Consider the following 8,018-nt stretch of genomic DNA (forward strand, 5'->3'; position numbering starts at 1 on the left):
TCATGATTCTGATGGGCTTTCCCTTGTAGGTAATCTGTTTCTTCTCTCTAGAAGCTTTTAATATTGTTTTTTGTGGGTTTTTTTTTTTTTTTTTTTTGCTGTTGTTGCTGAATTTCTAAAATCTTGAATATTATGTGTCTAGGTATAGATTTATTTTGATTATGGCTGTATGGAGTTCTATATGCCTTCTATATGCCTTGCTTATCTTATTCTTTTCTCATGTTTGGAAAATTTTCTGCTAGTATTTCTGCAAATAGTCTTTATATGTCATTTGTGCTATCTCTTGCAGTTTCATTGACACCTATTATTCTTATATTGTTTTTCTCTGCATCATCTTGTAGCTACTGAATTGTTATTTCCTGGTTCCTTGTTAGCTTTAAGAGATCTTTCCTTTCACATTCATTAGCTGCATTGCTGTCTTCAAGGTCTGAAAGTCTATCTTCAGTTTCATCCAAGCAGCTTTGCCAGCTTTCAATGGAATTAATTTCCTGAATATCTCTTTGAATCTGTTTCATGCATTCTAATTCTTTCCTGTATTGTTCATTCAGTGTTTCCATCATTTTTCTATTTTACTCTATTTTTTAATCTATGTGTTCTTTAGTTGTGCTGAGCAATTCTTTCATGACTGTTGTCATTTCTTTTTTGACCTGAGAGATTATTCATCTTATCTCTTCTATAGCCTGATGAACTTGTTTCTTTACTGCAGCTGCTGTCATTTCGGAAAATTCAGATGTGTGATTTCCAAGTTCCTGCATGTCTGTCTTCTGGATTTGTTCTGGGTTGGATGGAGGATTAAGATTGCCTTTTACTCCTGCATTTTGACATTTTTTTAAGCTTCCAGTAATCACCCAGACTTAGTAGTGGTGGGAGAGCAGTGGGGCATGGGTCAGTAAGGTTTCTACTACAGCAAGGAGCCACATAAGCCTCACCAAGACTCTCACTACTAGTAGGTGACTGGTTGATACTCAACCAAGCTTCAGTGTCGGTGGTGGGTGTGGGCCGGATTCACCAGGATCCCATGGGCCACCCAGAATCCTCCTAAGTTTTTTAAAGGATGAACCACCCCCAGCACAAGCTCCATGCCTGAGTGCTGGGTGCCATGGGATGCAGCTCACCCAGAGTCCTCCAAAGTTCTTAAATGGTTAGACCAGGCACCAGGAATGCTCCACATCTGTGTACGCTGGACCCATAGATCACAGCTCACCAGAGTCCCCTGGGCCACCCAGAGTCCTCCAAAGTTCTTAAAAGATTAGATCAGTACCAGCATCCCCTGATCCTCTTCAATCTCTTTTTTCATAGTAATTTTCAATACAGAGATCTTTTACTTCCTTCATTAGACTGATTTCTAAGTATTTCATTTTTTTGGATGCTTTGTGAAAGGTAAGGTTTTCATAATTTCTCTCTACTGCATTTGGATAGGAGTGGTGACAGTGGATATCCTTTTCTAGTTGCTGATTATAGAGTGAAAGCTTTTAGTTTTAGATCACTTAGTATGACGGTGGGTATTGGTTTGTCATAGATGGCTTTTATCAGATTAAGATAAAGAGTTTCTGCTCCAATTTCCTGTAGGATTTTTACTGTGAACAAGTGTTGGTCAAATGTCTTGTCAAATGCTTTTCCTGCATTTATGAAATGATCATGTGTTTTTTGTCCTTGGGTCTGTTAATGTGGTGTTATTACATTTATTGATTTGCATATGTTGAACCATTCCTGCATCCTCAGGAGGAATCCTACTTATTGAAGACTTTTCATTATGTCCAGACTGGCTTTCCATATATAGAAGATTAAAGCTCAACCTGTATCTCTCACTGTGCAATAAACCAAAATCAAAGTGAATCAATGATCTAAATGTTAAAATAGAAACATTAAATCTATCAGAAAAGAGAATACAAAAAGCTCTTGAAGATACAGGTGTAGGCAAAGACTTTATGAACAAAATCCTAACTGCATAGGAAATATTACAAAGAATCAATTGGGATATCTCATATTAAAAAGCTTTTTCATGGCAAAAACTACCAGAGACAGGAGGATCACTATGAGTCCGAGCTGCATAGCAAGACTATATGCCAAATAAATAAATAAAAGATAAAAAAGAATAAGGAAAATAAAAAAGACTATGAATCTCAGCTATCTTCTGTTACTTTTTCTTCCTTACATATCCACTTCTGATTCTTTATCTTATCCCCAAAACACAGCTATGTTTTCAAATCCATCCCAAATTTTCACTTCTAGTGGCCTTTCAATTCTCACTGCCTGTTATCTGAATATGCTAATGCTTTATCGCTGTGCTCATTATAGCACTTTCCCCCTCAGACTTATCCTACACATTGGTACTATTTATTGTTAACAAATCTGATAACATACCTCCACCTCAGAAATCCCCTTCTTCATTTTACTTTATAAAACTTATTATCATAAGACATAATAATGTTTTATTATTATTATATTAAGTACTAGAAATTGAACTCAGGGTTTTCACACTGGGCTACACCACTAGCTCTGTTTTATCATTTTTTTTTAATCTTGATACATATCTTACTAAGTCCCTCAGTTACCCAGGCTGGGTTGAATCTTGTGATCCTCCTGCCTCAGTGTCCTGAGTAGCTGGGATTACAATTGTATGACACTACACTTGGCTTGACATTATAATTACATTATTAGAGTTTTTATATAAACATGATTACATGACATAATTGCTTATACTATAAGTTAATTAAATAACATAATAGTGCGTGTAGTTTTATAGATAGATAGACAGACAGACAGACACAGATAGCTAAGTAGGTAGATACAGAGATATGCTAGCTCCAAAAGGGCAGGATCTGTATAATGTCACCCCAATAAATCTGAAGTTAAGTGAATGTTGTGCTGAAGACCCTCTGTAATCAGGTTCAATCTTGACTTTCTAATGTACATCTTGCTCCCTAAATCATGACTGAACAAACAATCACTGTTTATATGCTAGATACTAAAGCGATATAATCAGCAGTTTCTATCAACATGGAGATACCATCCATTAAAGAATTCATGCTTTAGAATTACAACTGTGGTTAAGTGTTATAAAGGAAAAACCATGAGAATAAAGAAAAGAAGGCATGAACTGGGGGCATCAAGGAAAGCTTTCTCTCTCTCTCTCTCTCTTTTTTTTTTTTTTTTTTTTTTGTGGTACCAGGGATTGAACTCAGGACCTAGCACAAGCACTTATTCTACTGAACTATCTCCCAGCCCAAGGAAAACTTTCTTAAAAGACCTACATTTGAAGTGAAGGAGAAGAAAAACGCCTATACCTGGTGGTGGTGGCACAAAATTGTAGAATGGAGCTTTCGGCTAGGAGGAGGCTAAGGTTCAATTTTCTTCAGTCATCTGACACCAGACGCCTCCACCAAATCACTCAAGTTCGACCCCAACGAGATCAAAGGTGTATACCTGAGGTGCTCCAGTAGCGAAGTCAGTGCCATGTTTGGCCTGGCCCCCAAGATCAGTCCCTTGGGTGTGTCTCCCAAAAAAGTGGGTGATGACATTGCCAAGGCAACTGGTGACTGGAATGATCTGAGAATTATGGTGAAACTGACCATTCAAAACAGACAGGTTCAGACTGAGGTGGTGCCTTCTGCTTCTGCCCTGATCATTAAAGCCCTCAAGGAGCCACCACCAAGAGACAGAAACAAGCAGAAAAACATTAAACACAGTGGAAATATTACTTTTGATGAATTTGTTAACACTGCCAATAGATATACCACTGGTCTTTGGTCAGAGAACTGTCTGGAACCATTGAAGAGATCCTGGGGACCACTCAGTCTGTGGGCTGCAATATGGACAGCAAGCACCCACATGACATCATAGATGGCATCAACAACAATGTTGTGGAGTGCCCAGCTACCTAAGGAGCATTTAAAAATAAATAAATAAATAAATAAATAAATAAATAAATAAAAGATCTTAAAAAAGAACTCTAGAAAGGAGAAAGAGTATAATCACTCATTATCATACTCTTCTACTATGTTTGTCAGGTGCTTTATATCTATTATTGCACCGAAACATCCATAACCCTCTGGAGTACACGCTATTCTTTTTTTTTTTTTTTTCTTTTCAAAGTTTTATTGATAAACATATAGCAATGAGACAGTTTCAAATCAAATCGAAAGTACAGTTTCAACAAATAATACACTGCATATATTCTTCTTAGTGGTTAATTGCTGTACAAGATGCAGACTTGTGATCCTACTTACAAACACCATTAGAAAAAATCATTCTATTCGTACACGCTATTATTATACAAATTAGCAAATGAGGGAAGGAGGCAGAATGAGGTGAAATGACTTGCAAAGGCCACAGACCTAAAAACTAAGGAGAGGCTTGGTTTCAGTCCAGGCTGATTTGAGACTTCAAAGACGGTGCCTCTCCATTCTTAAAATCTCCCACACACTAGCACAGGCTCCAGCCTTCTTAAGACTGTCTTCCTAACATATCTACCTTCTGTTTATGTAGTTTCCTTTGCTTAAATATACTCTTTCTCTCCCAATTTCTTCCTGTCAGAGTATTATTCAACTCTCTCCACGTTTGACGCAAGTCATTTTCCTGGAAGGCCTGATCCTATTAGTAAACTCTCCCCATACTTGTCACCCATGTACATGTGTGCACTCTTTCAGGTATCTTTCATTTTCTGTCAGAAGCATGTCTGTCCCTCCCAAGAAACTGGATATTTCTGGGGAAGAACACTATCATATTCATTAATCCTTGTTATAGTATCTGGTACTCACTCAGTATCTCCTAAGTGAGTTAGGAAAACAGCCCAAAATCCTGATAAATACTCTGGCTGGATCAAATTAACTTACTATTGTTTTAGTTTTTTTACTCCAAAACCATATTCACTTTAGAAAAGTAATGTGCTTTCCACATACCTGACAGAAGAATCAGGACAGGAGAAGAGAGCCCAATATGAAGGAGAAGGGAAGGGTCAAGAGTATGCCTGGAAAAAACTGCTAAATAGGAGCATTACAGAATCAGTAGAAGTGGGGGGCCACGAGGATGGAGCGTGAAGCAGCTTCTGATCTGGGGTCTTCACCCTTGTGCAACATTATCCACCTTCAGCTCACTACTTCATACATGTAAGCCCTAGGAGGCTGCCCTGCCAACGCCCAGATGTGGGCCAGTGATAGGCACTGGTAGCAGACAGAGCAAGGGAGGAAAGTGAGGTCAGAGTATCTGCTCCAGCTCTCTCCCTTTTCTCAGGCCTCATTCCTGCCTTTCTTTATTTTCTCCACTTCTGAGGAAGGCTCTGGTCACCATTCTTGTATCACCTAGGACCAAGGGGGTAGTAAAAGAGAATACTACCAACATTGTCCTTTGTGGTTTTATTACACTCTACTCACATTTTTGTAAACAGTCACTTATTCAACTCTTCCCAGATCACTCTGATCTGAGTGTGCCATCTGTTTTCTGTTGGGACCCTGCCTTACAGATTAGCCTACCGGCCTGACATGCCTTGCATAAGCAAGGAAATGGAAAGGTGAGATGCCAGGAGGAGGAGGGAGCAGGAAGAAAGACTGAAAGGAATACTGATTCCGATGGAAGAGAAGAACCAGGCAAAAAAAGACAAAGAAAGCAAGAGCTGGAGGCTCACAATTCTAATTAAGATTTCTAGGTATACAGGAAAAAATAAAAGTCTCTAAACCTAACATGGACATCGCCCATCTGCAGGTATCACATCAAATGAATGTTAAGAGATTCCCTTAGCAAAAACTATCCTAAAATAAACACAATATCTGACATGACTTGGAAAAGCTTAAGACCATGCTAATTACTATCTGATTATAGAAAACCCTACCATCACCACAAATCTAAGGCTGCCCTGCTTTCTCTATGTCCTGCACATGTGCCCAATCTATACTAATGTCAGGCATCTTCAACGCTATTTTTATAACCTGCTCCTTTACTCTGTGTTCACTGTTTAATGATGTCCCACTTTCACAAGGATGCACAATGCAAGGTGCTACCATTTATCTATCTATCTATCTATCTATCTATCTATCTATCTATCTATCTATCTAGTGCCAGGGATTGAACTCAGGACCTTGCACTTGCCAGGCAAGCGCTTATGCCACGGAGCTATCTCCTCAGCCTCAACGGGTGAAAGAAGTGGTTTAACAAAATAGCTGCCATTTCCTTCAGCATTTCTCTGGCTTGCCAACTGCATACTTACAGCAGAATTCCACTTCTGCCTCTGTCTGCCAAAGTAACCGAAAAGGCCTTTATGGACAGTGAAACAGATACTGTAATGTGATAGTCATCTTTTTTTTTTTCCTGCTCTAATTATTATTTTAACGGGCTTCTTATTTTAATAGATTTTTTTAATAAGGAAATCTTACAAATTTTAATTAGCTTACTGAATATTTGCTGCTTTGGAATAAGTAGTTTAATGAGTAAGGAGACCTCAGACTACTAACTAGCCTAGAGTCTCTACAGTAGCTTAGGGGAAAAATGATGAAGCTCTAGTGATACAAGCCCAGGCCTGTGCCTCACAAACCAGGATTCCATAGCCTGGGCCTCTGGAATGGATCACATTGCCTCTTGCTGGGGGAAGAAGTAAAATTCAGTTTTTCCCTTCTTACGAAGAATCTCTGTATAAGAACCCTTTCCTTTCTACTACGCACTGAGCTTATAATCCTCGTCAAATCAGCTCTGCAACTTTAGTGTCCTCATCTGTAAAAGTTAGATCATAATGTTTTCCATGTTGGATTATTGTAAAATATGTCTTATGTGCCACTTTTAAAGGCTCCAAAATGTTAGTTGGATGAATGAATGAATCTAAATGCTGTCACTTTAACCTATTCCATTTCAGGTTCTCATCTTCTTAAAAAAAAAACCAAAAAACTCAATCCTTACTTTACCATATATTTCAATTATAGTAGCAATAAAAAATAAGTTAACATTTTTCTTTTTTTTTTAAGTTAACATTTTTCATTATAAAAACATCTAGCAGAAAAGGTAGGGCTAGAGTCATTCAAATTCAGAATTGGAATCAGAACAATGGAGGTTTTTGTGGCTTAGAAACTTGAATAATCAATGCAAGTTAGCTCTATTCCAAAAAGTGAAAGCATATTAATATCTGCTCTACTAATTAAGACTACGTGACAATTTAAGTATGATTCTCCATGCACATGAAATCTGAAGTAATTTCTTCTTTTGTGAATTTTCAGGCTGTTGTAAAGGGGGAACTCCATCTTACTCAAGTCAAACTGAGCCTTAAGAAATCTGAAAATCCAATTCTGAGTTCAGCATGAAATTCTGTATTAAGGACAGATAGTATAGTTATAGTATCACAAATTAATGTAAAATATAAATTATAAAATTTCATCTACCCATTCCTATTTATAGTTATATGTATTATAAATTCAAAAGCCTCCAGTGTGTACTAACTTAGAATTTGCAAAAGCAAACTCCTGATTCCCCCATTCCCCAAATCCTTCCCTATTGTACTCCTCCTACTGCTCAGCCCAAAATTCTTAAGTCATTCTCTGCCCCTCTTTCTCTCATATCCTATGTCTATCTATCAGTAATCTCTCATGCCTGTACTTGCCAGCCACATTTTGTCACTCTGTACTAATACTCTGACCCTTGCCCCATCATCTTTGGCCTGAGCTACTGCTATTGCACACTAACTAGTGCCTGTTTCTGTTCCTGCCTGCCACTGTCTATTGTCAATATAGCCACCATAGGGAAGCTATGAAAACTTAGAGTGGAACATGTCATTTTTGTTTTTCCTCTTGCTCAAAGGAAAGCCCAAGTCATCCCCCACAGAAAAGAAGGTTATTGCTTGGACCATAAAGCCTCTGGGTTACTTCCCCCATTCGAACCCTTCCTCCAGATGCTTTTCTCTCACTGCCAAGATCTCTGCATTTGCTTTCCCTTCTGCCTGGAATGCTCCTGATCAACTGTGCACATAAATGGCCTGCTCAAATGTATGCACCACACGGGCAAGTTCATTGCTGGACATGCAAACTTCTTGGTCAAGTTAA

The 8,018-nt window shown here is 38.3% G+C and overlaps 1 protein-coding gene across 4 annotated transcripts in view; it reads right to left on the reverse strand.

Annotated features, from left to right (window-relative positions):
- The window catches only part of Pbx3 (PBX homeobox 3), a 238,717-nt gene that overhangs the window by 29,857 nt on the left and 200,842 nt on the right, over positions 1 to 8,018 (reverse strand). The gene's annotated exons all lie outside the window — the stretch shown is intronic.

This window comes from Octodon degus, unplaced genomic scaffold (assembly GCF_000260255.1).
Source record: "Octodon degus isolate 3935 unplaced genomic scaffold, OctDeg1.0 scaffold00138, whole genome shotgun sequence".
Lineage (NCBI taxonomy): Eukaryota > Metazoa > Chordata > Mammalia > Rodentia > Octodontidae > Octodon > Octodon degus.